General features: G+C 39.3%; 1 protein-coding gene across 8 annotated transcripts in view; it reads left to right on the plus strand.

The window, feature by feature from the left end:
- The window catches only part of ZNF536 (zinc finger protein 536), a 346,807-nt gene that overhangs the window by 85,445 nt on the left and 243,862 nt on the right, over positions 1-17,500 (plus strand). For all 8 annotated transcript variants that reach the window (XM_017741035.1, XM_017741038.1, XM_017741037.1 and 5 more), the window contains one exon: positions 17,072-17,190. The gene's annotated coding sequence lies outside the window, so the exon portion shown is untranslated. The remainder of the gene's footprint in view (positions 1-17,071; positions 17,191-17,500) is intronic.

A 17,500-nucleotide genomic window follows, 5' to 3' on the forward strand; every position in this document is an offset into this window, starting at 1 on the left:
ATATTTTGCATGAATTTCAGCATATCCTTGTACACTCAAAAAGGCAGTTTGTCAAGGTCCTTCTGTGACAGATAAGGGAAAATAAATAGAAAGAGACCTTCATTTATACTAAATGTTAGGAATTGCAAAACCTGTGTAGAAAAGAAGAATTTTGAGTCAGCTGCTGCTGAAGTTACATTAGCTGCAGCTTAAAGCAGAACAAAAGAGTCGTCTTTGAGGCATCGTCTTTTCCACATAAATTCTGCTCCTTCTACCTCAAACTGTTTAGTTGCCAGCTATTATTGTCAAGTGCTTGCATTCAACATGCATCAAAACGTGGTGTGTCCATGTGGCTGCAGTTGATGCTCGAGTGACAGTCCTGGCGTGTGATCCGAGCAGCTCTGTCTGGGGGCACAGACACACAGCGACGGACACGTGGAAGGGCCAAGTTTCACCAGCCCTTTCTCCACGGAGGGGCTTGTCCAGGTGGTAGATGAATATACAGGAGCCTTCTAAAATAGCAACCTCCCACAGGTTTATTCTTGGAAGTGCAGGAGTTTGTCTGGTATATTCAGGTGAGTGTTGACATGAGACTGGGGCAGGAACAGTCAGCTGGTAACATTTTTTCCAGGGTGGGCTTACAGTTGAGATCTGGAATGGGGATGCACTTTATTTATGATGCCACTTCTCTTATTCTAATTATTATTTTTTTTAGGGACTTCTTTGCAAAGGGTCTTCTCTTTCTTCTTTTTTTTCTTAGCAAAGTATTCCTACTTAGCTTATTTATTTTTCAGCTTTAAAACATCAGCATTTTATAGATCTGAATTTCACAATGTGGGGATGATTGCTACGTACAATTTGCAAAATTGTGATTAACCAGCCCCTGTTTCGAGTCAGTTCTCCCTAATTCACAAAAGACTTCCAAGAATAGTCTGCACAAAATTCAGTGTGCAAATTGTAGGGCAGATTTTTAGAGGGCAGTTTAAAGAATGAAGTCCTAAGGGTTTTATCTATATTTATATCTCTTGTTAAACCAAACTCTTATGTAAATGTTACAATCTGTAAATAACAAGCTGAGCCGCTTTCTTAAAGGAAAGATTGCATCCACATTTTTTGAGATTTGGCAAAATTATTAACTTGCACAATAGACTAATATACAAGTATATTTGGAAGCAACCAACACTAGGCTGTGTCTTCATCTGTATTTTATGGATATTTAAAGGTTTAAGAATACATAGACCTTTCATTTTCCTGTAAAAATTGTCTCAAATTGAAAAACACTGCCCTTAGTGATGGCTTGAAAAAATGGAGATAGCTTTTGTATACTTTTACTTTTTATAGCCATTAATGTTGTAGTAAATCTTGTATTATTGTATACAGTCTAGATTATTCTTCATTCTTTTGCCTTTGGACAGGAAAGAAATTACTGGCTTCCATCAGTGTTATTGGCAATCCCCATATTCTGACATCTGTTCCTTTCTAAACATTTTACCAACCTTGATGAAATGTAGTTTAGTGTTAGAAGCTGACTTGAAGAAAAAATTGGATGATAAAAAAATAACATTGATTAAACACCAGAAGTAATTTACCAATGACTATCAATATTTTGATGGCCATTGCAGTTTATTGCAGAAAACCTAGACATCTTATAGTAATTTTAATCATATATAAATCTTTGAATTAAACTGAATAAATGAATTCTCATTTTTTAAACAGAAGGATGAGAGACTTATTTTACTCAATTTTAATCAAGCTCTTTGAGCCGTAGTCCTGAGAATGTTTGGGGCATATTTTACAGATGCCATGCAATGGACAACTCCTCAGATTAAAAATCTCAATTAATATTTTTTAATACACAGTGGAGATATCATTTGTGATGTTGTCCTTTCCATGGAGCAACACTGGATCTGGATTTGCCCTCTCTAGACCAGGTGCTGGAGTAGAGGGCACTCCAAGGGGCCTCCAGCAAGAAGGGTGGTGGGTCTCTGGTAAACCACAGCTTTATTCACACCCCTCTTTATTAACTGGGCTTCATTAAAACAAAGCAGAGCGATAAAAAAAAGTGTGATTATTCCCTCTCAGGTGCCAAGCACAGAGCAATTATGGTGTGTCTTCCTCCACTCTGTAGGGGGTTGAGCTGCAAGAGGACCCTTGCAAGAGGTTGTTGAGGGCTGGGGCAAAAGCAGGGGTGAATGTTTCATTTCCAAGGACTGGAACAAGTTAACTACACAGAGAAGGAGGTGGTATGAAAAACATCTTCTTGGGAAGGGAAGTATGTGGGAAATAAATTGAACACTGCAGAGTGCGTGTTCTGATATTGTGAAAGGTAGATGTACAGGAGGATGGGAAGGTGTGATTAGATATTTTCAGAAGCACTTAGCAACAGTGTCAGTGGAGCTGTTGAAATTCATGGGGTTTACTGTGGACCAGGAATGTTTGGGAGCAGAGTTTGGGCAATGCTGAGCTACAAGCCCCATGCCCTGTGTGTGGGTCCTCCCTGCAACGTTTTCAGTGAAGCTGTAACACTTCAGAAGAGTGAGGAAGGCACATTTCTCCAGCACTGTGTGTGTCTATGGACCATTGAGGACAAAAAGAAATTGCAACTCTTGAAGGATTCACTTTGTTGCACCAAGATTTTCAAAGGTGGAATTACTTCTCTAGCAATAGGGTCCTAGAGGAGTTTTTGATTCCCTTCCCTTTGAGAGAAACTTGAACCATGGAGGGTTCAAGGTAGTTGCTAGGCTGTTTGAAGTGGAGGGGATTTGAGAGATCTGTTTTCTCTGTTTTACAGAATATTTTAATTTGAAGGAAATTTTTCCTAGCAAACCGCCTTTAGAAGCTTCACATTTATTATCAAAACAGTTTTCCTTTCATTTCTTAAAAGTCATGTATGGTAGGAGTAACTGAGTGGTCTAGGTTAAAGGGGTGTATAAACTGACAATTTTTGTATTCTAGTAGTCAGTGCTAACCATATAAAAAAAATCACACATTTCAGCCAGAGACCTCTCAGCATGTTTTATAAATTCATTCAAAGATGAATGAATTCTCACTGTTCCTTGCTGAGGCTATTTAGTAGAGAAAACTAACCATTATAGACAAAATGTCACTTTTCAAAAGTGCATTGTTTTTCTTAAATCTGATTTTTTTTCTTCCTGAAAACATGTTGGATTCAACTGTGCTTATATGTACTTACCAGGAGTGCAGTCTGGTGGTCAGGAGACTGTCCTGGGTACTGGGCTGACCTGGGTTCTGATGCATGTCATTCCCAAGCCTGAGTGTCTCAGAATTTATATATAAAAACAAGAATAAAACAATTTCTGAACCAGACAAAGGAATGAGACTTGGCTCTCCTCTGCTGTAGTGTGTTCCTGTAACCACCAGGAGACGGACATCTTCACTCTGTCTTCTTCCAACAAACTAAAGTCAAGATCTAAAAATTATTTTCATGCTACTGTACAAAACAAACCTTTCAAATCCATAAAAAAAATCTACTTCTCCACCCCCCCCCAAAAAAAAAAAAAAAAAAAAAAAGAGATAAATTAGACATGAAAGAAAATTGTCATTGTGTGGTCACATTTAGTATCTCATTCAAGGATGGGGAAATTGAGAGGAAGACTCAGTTGTTTGCCCCGGTGTCCCACAGCTCAGCCAGCAGGAGCCTGACCACGGCCCCAGTGCCGACTACCCAGGGCCATGTTCAGGCAGTGGGTTCCTGCCCTCCCTGTCAGACACAGAATGCCTGGTGGCCTTCCCCTACCCTCTCCCAACCTCCCTTTAACGTATGGTTTCAAAGCTGTTGATGTTCACCTGCTCAGATAGGTGTACAGACTACTAGTAGGAGCTACATAAATATCTGACAGATGCACGCGTTCACCCTGGGATTAATGCATTCTGGACTCGGACCCGTCAGCATCACACCCCTTCACAAAGGCATTTTATTTTTTCACTTGCTCATGTGGTGTACACCTGTGACATGCTGGCAATGCACTTGCTTGCAGTGAGAGAGCCCCTCAGGTTCAAAGCTATCCTTCTATCTTTGTTCCTTTATGCGTGAACCTTTTGAGGTTTTCTCTTAGTGTTCAAAAGGCTTGAGTGTGGCACTACATCTTTAAAACCTCTTCTGACCCTTTTTTGAATATGCTGAATATAAAAGCAGAAACAAAGCAAGGAGAACTAGATAAATAGATGCAGGGAGACGTCATAAGGAAAAAAAATATAAGCTTGTGAGCTTGCCAATATTACTTCATGCTTTTTATTGCAAACCTGTAAGCTAACAATAGCCCACCACCTCACGCAGCTGGGTGTGTGAATTGAAGGTGTGCTGAATGTGTGGGCTTTCCAAACAGAGCACAGTAACAGCAACACCTGTGCTAAACCACTTTGCACTGATTTTATTTTTTACAATATTCTCAGTCCTTCTCTTTTTAAAAGTCTGCATGGGGGGAACACAGAGGACTTGTCAGATTTAAGTTTCAGTTTTAGGACTTCTCTCTCAAGCTTTGATGGACCTGTTAGAAAATCATGTGGATTTACATGTATCAAATCAAATGTAGGACTGAGTCTTAAAACAGAGGAGAGATTGTTCATCTTGTAGACCCACCTTTGCTGATGTACGTTGGCTTTGGCTAACAGGCTCCTTGCAGCTCAGTCCTAGTTTGCTTGGTTGGTTGGTTGATTTTTTTTTCTTTTAAGCAGCCAGTGTTTCAATAGCCAGTTACAGCAACAAAATGGTTAAGAAAAATACTAATAGTCTGTAAGTGTATATCTTAAGGCACATCACTTATTTAAAATTATTAATATTCAATAATTCATGGTTGTTTAATGAAATGACATATCAAATCAGAAAAAATAGAACTGAGAAATTTCTATAACTTAAATCTCATCACTGCAGGACCACATAGTTACTATCACTGCTATTATTATTTGGTATTGTAGATTACGTTTAGTGTTATCTTTAATGTTAAATTTCAGGCATAAAAATCAGATGATTTTCACTGCCAAAAATTTACCGTAACATTATGGGCTATGAATCTGAAAACTGTAAAGATGGGCATCATTCAGGTAAAATCTAAGCATGCCTTTTTGGTCACTTTGTCAGCAGTATAAATGGGTCCAAGGGTTGCTCAGAGGGCTAGTTAACCTTTTCTCCTTTAACAACAGCTGAATTTGAGGTTCTTTTTCACCTAAGTACCTACCAATTTATATCTGTAATTCCTATTAATTCTGAGTCACTCTTTCTTACACTGTTGTTACTTGAAATGGAAAATATTGGTTACAATCCAAGAGAAAAATTTATAGCCTGTCATTGTAGCCTTGTGCTACTTCAATATAATAATACAAATGCATTCCCTCTTTGTGATAAGTGTATTTTTCCTTTTACTTTCTCATGCGATGTTCAGACCCTTTCCAGACTTACTTTGTCTCTGTGATTCCAGAGATTATAAACGCTCAAGGAGCCTTTAAAGATATTTGTTACCCTCTAAAGCAAGGGAAGCAGACTCTCTTGTTCTCTGTCACACTCGGGCTGAGGCTGCAGAAGGCAGTTTTCATCTTATATAGCTAAAAGTGGGGGCTTTTGGTACTTCCCTGTTAGGTCACCTTATAACCTTGTGGATATTTCCCCTACATTTTCAATGGGAAATAGAGCATTCTCCAATGTTAAAGAAGGTAGAAAAAGTTTTTCAGGGCCAATCAAGTTCCTGTTGATGTGTTTAGTGAGATGAAGATGGAGCTTAGGAACACAGAAGTGCTGCTTGTTTTAGAAGTGAGAAGGAGACCCACTGGACAAAATTTTCTTTCCAGTAATCAAGGGAAGATGGGAGTCTCGCAGCAGTAATACGGACTCCTCTAATTACCACTTCCAAGTTATTAGCATCTGGAGCCCTTTTTCCCTTTCCTATCTAGCAATTACAGAGTGGGATAGATTAGCATGTTGCAGAAGCTGTAGAGTGGACTAAGTTTCTCTCTGTCGGCACTTGGTTGGTTGCTGAAATTGATACTTTTAGCTGAAGTCCAGGCTTTTTACCTGCCCTGGAATCCCAGGCTGTTCTGTTCATAGATAATGCATATTCAAGGACCACAAAAATTATTTATTTACTTCTCTGCTCCCTGCCTCCACCAGAGAAAAAGAAACACATCTTAAAAAGCCAAAGAAAACCAGTAAGACACATGTTTTGCACATGAAGAATCACGTCTATAGTAAAATGGGATCCATATGTGTGTTTTGGATGTGAGCATCAATGCTCAGTTTAGCTTTGCCCACATGCCAGGGCGTATGCGCTGCTGCTGAAAACTCAGAATTTTCTTGCTAAATCACACACAAAATTTGAGCTTGAGGTTGCATTAATGTCATAAGTTCATAGTTTTCTGTTGTTTCTTTCCCCATGTATAGTGTCCTTTGTTTATAACTCAAATCCTCTCAAGATTAAACTTTAAAAAGACTCTGTGATTTAATGGACTTAGGATCAGATTCTAACCTCCAGCATGAAACAAGCCTGACTGTAGCACTCAATGGCAATAAAGGATTGTTTGCAGTTGTGAAGCAATGACCGCCAAACATTATTCAGAAAAAAGATGCTGGGATGAATTTTTGCATGGATGAAATATTCAGATGAATGTTAAAAAACTGCGTAACAATAGACAGTGACATACAGAAAGGGTAAAAGAGAAATTACTATCATTCCAACACAGCACTGCACTAATTTTTTTCTTTTCCCCACAACCATAAATACCTTCGCTTCAAGTTAGCATATTTCTTTATGTGAAGCCTTTTTCTGTCTTGTACATATGTCCTGCAGAAGGATCTGGACAGATCGAAAACTGTCCTGCTTGAAGGTGTTTGCAGTTTTAAAATGTATAAAGATAATTGACTTTTCAGTTCATCTTCCAAGTTTTGGACTTGTTTATGCATATACATTAATTTTATTCCTTCCCTTCACTTTCCTCCAAATAAGACCTATCTTGTAAGTTTAAGATCAGATCCTTGCTGCTGCTCAGGTACTTTGTACTGCTCTGGTAGTGAAAACATCTGTGACTTCACTGGCCTCCGGAGGATTTGAAATACATTCTTTAGACAGTCCCTCGGCAAGTGGCAGCAGTAGCAACAGTATCCCACCCCGTTTTTCCCTCTGAGGATATACTTGTAGCAGGGGGAACAACCTGTGACTCTGCGATTAGTTCCTGGTCTGGTGAAACATGATGAACTGACTGGGGAGCAGTTCTGAAGCTTGTTCTACTGTACGCCAAGTTGTTAGTGGGGAATCTGAAAATTATTTTGGAGACCAGTGCTATCACATCTCAGTTATTTTCAGGGAATAGGAAATGAGGTCCAGATTTTAAATATGGAAATAACCTTCCTGTTTCTGCCCAGAGTTTAGCTGTTTTGGGGGGCACTAAAGCCATGTAATATAAACAAAGCAAATTTGAAAGTAAGTAATGCTCCAAGGCAAAGGGGGTTGAGGAGGGGAGAGATGTCTTTGTGGCACTTATTTTCTTGATTCTCTGTTCTTGTCATCATGGTCTTGATCCTGAAAGATATGGCAAGCTGCTTGCTACTAGCACTTTGTTATATAGTAACTTTTGAACCTTCCTACTGGGGTTAGGTGATCAATTACTTTATAAAGAAAAAAGGGTGTTTTTTCAAAAGCTGTGTTTTATTTTCATTTATAATTACCTCACATCAGCCTTCAATCTGGAATCTTGAATTGGCCACATATGTGCACTGACTTGCATGTAAAAGATCTGTGATAGCCGTCACATGATGTTTCCATACCATAATTATTCTCTGTATCAGGCTCTCAGTCCTTGAGAGATCTGGAAAATCTACAAGAAAGCCAGTTTGAGTGTACCTATGGGAGTCAGAACTCAGCTCAGGCTTTTATGTCATCAATAAATATGCTTTTTAAAAAAGGAAAGGAAGTGCCTTTAACTTCTTACTGTCTTATCTTTGTGTTAGAGAGCAGTTTCTTAAAACAGTAGACCCATAGAAGGAAAGCCATCAGCTGGAAATCTGGTCCATGCGAGTGCTTTCATGAGTCGTTTTCGCATCTCCCCCTAAATGTTCTTGTTAAGTTTTGTGGTTTAAGAATCATCTCTCAGATTCTTCTATGGAATGTATATTTGCCTCATCTGTTGCATAAGAAATCCATATGAAGATAAGAGGGTTTTGATTTTTCAGGGGGAAAATGGTTAAGCTGATTTTTACTGAACTGCTATTGCTTGCTGAAAGTACATGTATAAAATACATAGAAATAGCTTCATTTCCTATCAGGTGACCTGAATATCTTATCTATAAATATGTTATTTCAGAAACATTTACATACTATTCATCTGTGAGTTGGGCTTTTAAAAACTTGTCATGACTTCATAGGAAATCCATACTTCTTACGCACCTTAGGAAATAATTTTTGCAGCAACAGAGATCCCAGGGAGTTTTGTGGGACTGGGCAGTATGTCAGGACTATAACTGTGAAATGCACTTGAAAATAAGGCTAAAGGAGATCAATACAGGTAACTTTTCACTTGGCCAAAAGAAAGTGAAAATGTTATGGGTGCTCAGCAGCGAGGCCTCCTGAGAGCCTCAGGTGGGAGTTCCTTTCATTCTGATGAGGATGTGCTGTCTCGCAATGGCATCGCAGATAGATTCACACAGATTTCCTTAGAAATACAAACACCAGTGCTTGCATGAACTCCCACATGAAACCTTGGTTTCATACCTTCCTATAGGTGGGAGCTGCCATACTGTGAACCCGCAGGACCCCTCTGGCAGGTCGCAGAATCCCACAGTTGTGCCGTGCAGCCCCGGCGCTGCGGAGGCCAGCCGGAGCCGTCGGAGGACGACATCAGCAAATCAGTGGCTAATAAAGACAGGCAGCAACAGCAGCAGCAGTGTTGGCCTTCTCCACAGCAGGGTACCACAGATGTTTCAGATAACAAAGTGAGCTTCGCTGACAGAACATGTGTGTAATATATAAAATAATGGGAACCGAAAGAGGGGGGAAAAAAAAGGCCACTCCAATCCACCCATGTAAAAATGTTTTTTATTTATAAGTGAGCAGCTGAATACGAATGTTATCTGCTTCCACAGAAGTAAAAAATAGCAGGCTGATGTGGATGAGAGACTTCACATGGTTTCTAGCAAAATAGACTGTGCACTGAAATCTTTTTCTTGTCCCTAGGGTGGGTCTGGACCTACAGCTGGGGCAAATCCATGCAACTTTATTTTCTAGCAATTATAATTTTACCTCTTCTGATGATATGTCTGTGCTGTGGTTGGAGGGGGATTGTGGCCATGTTCCTGTGTAACACTGTGGGATGCTGGACAGTTTTTGGACAGGACAAGGTTTAGCAAATAGTTGCTACACTGAGGAGTTTTGCAGGGTGGACCTGGAATATGCAGTGATGATCCACAACTACCTGGAAAAAAACCCCATGAGCAGCTCTCAAGTAAGCTAAGTAGCTGTGAACTGGAAGAATTATAGTAGAAATCCCTGGTTTTGTGATGTAATAGGCTTACCCTCTACTGTTCAAGTGTCCCAAAGTAATAAGATCAACCTCATAGTTGAGGAATCCTTGGGTGAAGGAGACTTTCACAGTTCTTTTCTGCCCCGGTCCCAAGGGCATGAACAAGGAGCATGAATGGGGCACCCTAGAAATTGCCACGTCACCCAGTGCCACAGGTATCTGGCGGGTGGTACCACCATGTAAGGGCCCCATAATGACTCTGTGCGTGGCCTGCTGAGTAAAGGTCTGCAAACAGGCCAGAAGATAACCTGGAATGCCTGCTCATGCCCCTCCATGTGTCCTTTCTGTGTCTGTGCCTCACAGCCAGCGCTCAAACACTGCGAGCGAGAGCTGCCTGGGGGTGTGTGACTTGTTAGCCTGCTTTTGAGGAGTGAGAGACAGTGGGATTCAGCAGGATGGAACAGGAAGCTCCTATTAGAGGCTAGTAAATGTTTCCTTGTAAAATGGGGAGATGCTTATGTGAGTCCAGATATAAAGTGAAAGTAAGACAGCCCTCAGAGGGATTACTGAGGTAATAAATGTACTTACTAGGGCAGTGTGTGCCAGAGCAAGACAGAAATGGGCTAAGACCAGAAGAGAATTAGAACCTCAAGTGCAAGCTGAAGCTCAGTGGTCAGATGAAATTCAACCCTTTCCTCTGAGAAAAGAGTATCTGCCCTGACTTATCTGGGATTGGCATGGCCAATGAGAAGAACAACAGTGTAGGATTTCTGCTATGTGTCCTGCTTTAAGCAGTAAGACATGAACACAGAGTATGGTAACCAGCTGAAAGAGGATTTGGCTCTCAGCATATGCATATTTTATGTACAGAATGTGCTGTTGCAACTCCAGCACCTCAACGGGTCAGAGTCTGTTTGTGTGTCAGATTATTGCAGCATGTGGCTCGACATCGCAGGGTGGCTGAAATCCTCTGAGACTGCCTGTGGGATCTGTGGTTTGGCCCAGCACAATGCTCCTCTGCATGTGCAGAATAGAGTCATCTAAACTGTGAGAGGTGAGGGCATGCAACCACTCACAGTAAAATCAACATGAAATCAGAGGTGCATGATCTACAGTAGATGTTTCTGTGGCTGAAATGTAGCTATGGGTTAGGCAAATTGCTCCGAAAATCCTGTGGCTATGTATGTATTATGGTCACTTTATCAAGATTTATTATTTTAGTGTTTCTCCAAAGACAGGTATGTAAAAGCAGGACTTGTATAATGTTTTCCTTAACTGAAGAAAGTAAAAAAAATCCTGATTTTTTTTTAAAAATTAAAGTATTTTTTTTTTCTCCTCTGAGCAACATCTTACAATTGAGATCCACCTTGAACATGCCAAGGTCAGAATTCAAGACACAGAATATGCTCATGAAGCTGCCCAACAAGATACCTTTATTCAGCCAAATTGGAAAACTTGTGTGTAACTCAAAAGATCAGAATAGAGTCCTTATTGAGCAAGGTTAGGAGGGATAGAAGCAATCGGCTTATATAGAGTATTTTTACTTCATAGGAATGTGGTTCTGATTGCTGAAAATGTATCCTTTGCTGAAGTACAAGCATAATCCTATGCCTTCTTTGCCCTTTGAGTAAAAGTATGCTTAATAGCAATTTCAGGGGAAAAAAAAAAATCTATTTAAAGCCTGTTGAGCGGAATATCCACTTATAGAGGGAAGCTATAAGTGAATAATGTTAATAGAGTTCTGTTTTGTAAAATGCATGGGACAACTAATAGAATCAAGCTCCTGTAACAGTGAATGATTGAATTACATTTAAAAGAGTACCTAATTTATGACCTTTAAGGATAGTTTTAGAGCTGTCTGTTTTTGTAAATCCTAGAGCACCTTCATACAAAAATTTTTAGAAATCTCATCTCTCACTTTATGTTGTGGTCAGAGGAACTTTTGTGCTATTGTATGTCAGTAGTTCCATTAAAACGTTTAAGTAGGCTAATTACTGAAAAAAATGCATTCTGGAGAAAATTATTATACCTGTTTATTAGTGTAGGAGAAGTTCTTAATCTGGGAGTAAATTTTGAACAGTAGCAATGAACAATGACCTCACCAGGACCTCCTCAGAAAAAGAAATTAAGCCCTTAAATACTAATTATTGAGTGTTTTCCCCTCAAAACAGGAGATTTTTAAAAAGTAGAAATTTGTGCATAATTTCCACCAATCACTGGCATGTTATGTAGAGGAACATGAAGTTTTATACTCCTATCATTTTTTTTCCTCACATTCATTTTTACAGTATGTGTTTGTTTTATTGCTGTGAAACTCTGATTCAGTGTTATCATGTGCAAAGGAAACCCTCAAATTTACTGCATGCTTCATTAAAACTGTTTGTACTTTTATCAGTTTTAAAGAGGCTGCTCTTGCAGTCATTTGATGCTGTTTTTGCCTTGCACTGTTGAGGAAAGTCAAGTGAATTTGAGAGCCCTTCCATGTAGCACTGGAATTTCTACAGACACTCTGTGTGGGAATACCCTTCCATAACGCTCTGTTAGGTTTTACGTCATTCCTTAAAACGTTCTACAATTTTGTTAGCTTTTGTGCTGCAGGGTTCTGCCTGCTGTGGTGCCATTGATTGCTCATCCTAAAAGAAGGCAGAGAACAAAGGTGGAATAAGCTGCTAATCTTCTGGATCAGCCAGATGTTATTCAGTGGTATATGGAAATTTAAGGCACCGATCCTTAGGGAAAAGAGGTGCAGGAGAGGGGCTGTGAGGCTGCCAGAAGCAGTCACTTCCTTGTGGCACCCCGGTCGCCTGAGTGCTGGTGCGTCATGCTGCCTTAAATGTGGCTTTTGCCTGCTGGGTGCAATGGAGCCCTCTGTGGAGCATCACATTTCCAGAGAGCTACAAATGGAATCGGCTACTTTAAGAATGTGATAATTTGATTTTTTTTTTTTTTTTTTTAAGATCAGTTTAGCAAGGCAGACCCTAGCACTTTATAGGTCTTGCTTGTTTGCTATGAAAGCTCTGGCTGTAGCTCTGTCTGAGTTCCTGTTGAGGTAATCTCAAAATTCTGCAGAATCAGAGCCAAAAGGGCTGGACTGCATGTGTATAGCTAAAGAACAGACTAGAAAAAGACTGTGAAATTTCTGTGGCTGATCATACTTATGGTTCTGTCGTTTACAATATAAAGTAAAAAATATATTGTTTTACACAGAAGCTCCATTATAGGTCAGGCCTTTTCTTAACCAGCCACTTGAGAGTGGCCCCACTTGACTCCCAATACAATTTACTCTGACCATTAGTCAAGGACTGTTTCTGCTCTGTCTGTGGTGTTCCCAGCTCCATATGGTGGTAGCTTAAGGCTGATCTAAGAGTAAACAAGAAGTGTGCAGGGTTTCGGTCACACAAAGGTGTGGGACTCGGTCTATAAATTAAAAAGAGTTTAAATGCAGGGGGAATAGTCTATTTCACACCAAATATGCCAGGAACCAGAGGTTAGGTTTCACCCCTTTTTGTCATGCTTGTTGGTTCATTTTTGCAAAGTAAAACTTTTTTTTGGAGAGATTTTTTGTTATCTTTTTGCTGCTTTTCTGAAAATGAAGTTCCTGAGCTATGTTCAGTATTCACAACAAGGAGATATGCTGGCTTTGCCCCAAACTGCTGACAGTCTCGATACTTTTACAGTGAACATCTCTGGAGCACTGAGGAAGATTTTTGGAGGATGAGAAGGAATGTCAGGCTAAAGTACCGTAAATAATTTATAGACCTCAGATAATTGTCCTGTGACAGCTCCCAGTGCTTCCAGTTTCTTCCTACCACCCCTGTTTTCAGCTATCAGTTATAGAATCTTGACTTAATATTGCTAATTGCATAGTAAACAGAACAATATTGTTTGCCCCAAGACAGATTACCATTTCTCATTACAGAATTCACATAGACCACAAATCATTGATACCATCTCCACCAGTTATAATAAAGTTTATCTTCAATCTGATAAAAAGCATGTACTGAATAATAACTGTTGCTCTTATTGTAAGTGGTTTAAAAACATGCTTTTTTAAAAGCTGTGTAGTTCACTGAAGTTGCAATTCTGCATTTGCCCTAGCCAAGAGAGGTGAGAGTTGGGGACAAAAATGGTCAGATTTCCAAGCATGACTCTGTGGGTGCAGCATGTGTGGTGGTACTTGACAGCTGATGAACTTCTTACTGTTATCACAGTCAACTAAACACAGACAGTCCCACTTTCCCTGCATTTATCTGTATTTGTACTTGAACCCATTGCTCACTGCATTATGGATTTGCATCTTTAGCTTATTCATAGAGAATTAAAGTGCAGTGGATTCTGTAAGAAGGTTTATCTCTTCAGTTCAAACTGTAGAGATCCTTGATGGTCTGCAGGTTTCTGACTCAGTCCCAAGAAGAGCACTTGCACCTGCAGCAGTGCAAGGACAGGCACTAAATCCTTATGGAAAACTGCCTGAAAAAACAAGTTCATTTTACTTATCTCCCACCACTGCTTATGCACACTCATAGATGAAGAAGAAATAATTTAGTACGACACAAACAACACAAAATCCATAAAGGGAATACAGAGGCAGAAGTATAGATACTGCAGTACTTTTCAGTTTTTTTGCAGAGGTGGAAATCTTCCAGTTGTGCATTTCAATCTGCCCAGGAGAAATTAGATACTCCTTGGGGAGGCTAATCTTTTAGCCCTATATGTTTTTATATCCTATATGCTGAGATGGAACCATTTGCATCATTGTGTGTCATTTTGTAAAAGATTGGCCCAAATGCTAGCTGTCACAGCTGAATTTTGCATTTTGCTACCTCTTTTCACTGCGATGAGGCTCAGCCAGCATGTTTGGCTCTAAGCACAAACTTCCTCAAAGCCTAGCTCTGCTCCTGAACCAGGGAAGTGCTAGTTTGGTGAGAAGGCCTAAAATCTGGAACCAGTTTTCAAGTTCAGTGATTTCATAAGACAACTCAAAATATTGTGCAAGTCCATCAGGGTTTGGGTTGGGGTGTGTGAAGTTGTGATTGAATCAGGTTCTAGTGTAATTCTGTGGGGAAGCAGGGATTCAGAAGGATTCTTCCAGAGTTGAACCCCAAACTCATTAAAATATTACAATAAAGTAATTAATGCACATGGCCACTAGACACTCTTAAAATGTAAATTTCACAGCTGTAAGAAATTAGATTTGTTTAAAAATAACAGAAGGCTCAAGTACAAATTATGGAGTAAAAGCCTATAAAATTTCAAACTTGGTTTTAAGGCACAGGCTTTTTTTTTTTTACTAGCTCATTTACTTCAGCACTAGTGTTCAGAAACTGAATTCCTTGTCTGCCTTTTGCCTCTGAAGCTGTAGTTAGGTACCAGTGCAGAACTGATTAGGTTGGAAAGTTTTCTTATCAGAACGTTGGACTTGGAGAACAAGGCAAAATTTGCAAGGAGCCTGTGGCCCCTCTGAAGCCCATCTTGTGTTCAGGAGGTGCAGGCACAGGGTTCCCTGAATCCCCAGGTGAGTTCTTAGCACAGCTGGGAGGACAGGTAGGAACAGTTGTTGGAAATGCTGGGTTTTCACTGCACATGTTTTGGCTGGCATGGGCAGAACTCGACCTCTAAGAACTACTCAAATTGGTCAATTCCCTCAAATCCTGCTGTGCCACAGAGGCCAAGAAAGTTAAAGTTGCATCAAGGTTAGAGAAGCAATGGAGCCAACTGGATTTTTCAAGGGATGTAACGTGTCTTTTCAGTGCAGAGGCCTTATTCCAGATTCTCCAGCACTTTCTCACCCGCTGGTGTTTACAAACATGGGCCTGACTATAATGCAAGAAAAGACTTTGGCTAGCAAATGTTCAGCAGTGTATTTTAGTGTGTTTACATTTGAAGCAATGCTGAAATACAGAGCTCCACCATGGCCTCTTGGCACACCAGCTCCAGCAGAGTACTGAAATGGTTGAAGGAAGGAATTCCAGTCAGAATATGTTCCAGATGAATCCTGTTGGAGTTCCATTTCTAAATGTATGCTACGTGCCTAACTATTAAAAAGTTCAGATTATGACCCCTCTAATGTTATTTTAATGCTAGTTTTTAAAATGTAATTATAAATCAAATTGCATTTGAGATATGAAGCTGACAGTAGTGAGCTGAAACACTCTAAGATCTGCTTTAAAAATAACCCCTCTCAAACTTTATTACTGGTTTCAGAAAGAGAGGTGCAAGTGGACTGGCTAGATTCATCCATGCTGTTCTTGTCAGCAGACAGGACAACTCGCTAAGTGCCAGTTGTGTTCTGGTTTACAGAGACAGCACGGGAGCTTTTATCTTTATCTAGAGATTGCACTTCCAACGTTTGAGTATCTCTCTTGGAGCTTAAGCAAAAGACACAAGCTCACTTAAACTGTGTTTCCTCCTTTCTTTTCTCATTCTTTACCATAATGAATTTCTCTGGGGATTAAGACTTCTAAAACCTGCACAGTAACAAAAAAGTTGAGAAAAGCAGGAGTTTATTTGGCAAGTGCAAAATTCTGGGGCAATGCAAAGCAATCACAGGGAAGAAATGCATTTAGTGACTGTTGTGCTGGTCAATGGTATCTGTATGAACGTATTTGAAAAAAAGGGCTGGAAACAATACCAGAAAGACAGAGTTGAGAGAATGCAAGCATTCAGCAGGGTTGAAATGTTCTGTTCAAATAATGGCTATAATGATTTTGGTAACTTCATATTTCTTTTTCCCCCCTTTTAGTAAATGTAAATGTTTGCATTAGATACTCCTGTAACTTGCCTAAAAATTAACTAATCCACAAAGACAGTGCATTAGAAACTATAGGCTTTGAATTTCCATTTATATAGGTGTAGTTTAAGGGGGAGGAAAGGAGGGAAGAATAACTGAGTAGGTAGATCTGAACAAATAAGTCATAGTGACTCCTTAGGTACATTTTGGATTTTTCTTTTCTTGTGAATGTGGAAAGTATTTATTCAGTAGTTGCTTACAGAACTCTTCAGTGAATAATGCATTTTAAAAATCTTTCTTCGTAGTTTTTTCTTTAGATTATTTATAAATTTATAGTCATAGCTGGTTACCTAAATCATGTTATTTCTTCTGTTCCCTGATTGCATGAGTTACGTATTTACTTGATTCAATATACAATGTAAATTGTGATGTTACAGCTGAACATACATCTCAGAATTTTTGTTTGGTTGCTCAGTTACATAAATCAGCCAGTTAGAAGAGGGAGGGGATGTACCACATGATCTACTTAAGCAGCTAATACTTTAAAATTTTGAGATTATATATCTAGAAGTATACATTTTGACCACAGTATGTAGATTATATAAATTGAGTGGTATTATTTCTATTCCCTGATTAATAGTTGAAGCTGTTACATCTACAGAATGAATGTCAATTCAAACTTCAATTTGAAATTTGAAGTCAATGAATATTTAAGCATTCATTCTAGATGTTGACTGTGAAGACATGCTAATATTGGTAGAGTACATATGCTCCAAATTTTGCAGACAGACAAAACCAGAAAGTAGTTACATGTTTCTAATGCTGTTAACTCAAAATTTTACTTTGAATTACAATGTTTTATAATATTTACTCAGGTTTCATTTTTACCCTGTTTTGCAGATGGAGAAACCAAGGCAAAGAGGTTAAAGGATCTCTCCTGAGCCCCAGAGTGTGTTGATGTCTGTCCCCTCTCCCTAGACATGTGCACAGACTACTAGACTTCACTGTTCTGGCTGCAGGTAAGACATATTGTACATACAATGTGATCAGTTCTTGAATTGACTTAAACAATTACTAGAAAGGTGAGACTCTCAAATATCTAAATATAAAATATCTAAATATACCAATATTCTGGTTGAATCCCTGAAAATCACATGAAACAGACTATTTTCTGTTGCAGACATAGAAAAATTGTGGATGCAATGGGTTGTTAAGTAATAGCTAAAATGTATCTGTGCATTTGACAAACATCCTTTTTCCTGACAGTTGTTAAACAGCTGGTATGGTGGGTCAAAAACATTTTTCTTTTCCATCCTCAAATAATACTCT

The sequence above is a fragment of the Corvus brachyrhynchos genome, unplaced genomic scaffold, assembly GCF_000691975.1.
Source record: "Corvus brachyrhynchos isolate BGI_N302 unplaced genomic scaffold, ASM69197v1 scaffold26, whole genome shotgun sequence".
NCBI classification, from domain to species: domain Eukaryota; kingdom Metazoa; phylum Chordata; class Aves; order Passeriformes; family Corvidae; genus Corvus; species Corvus brachyrhynchos.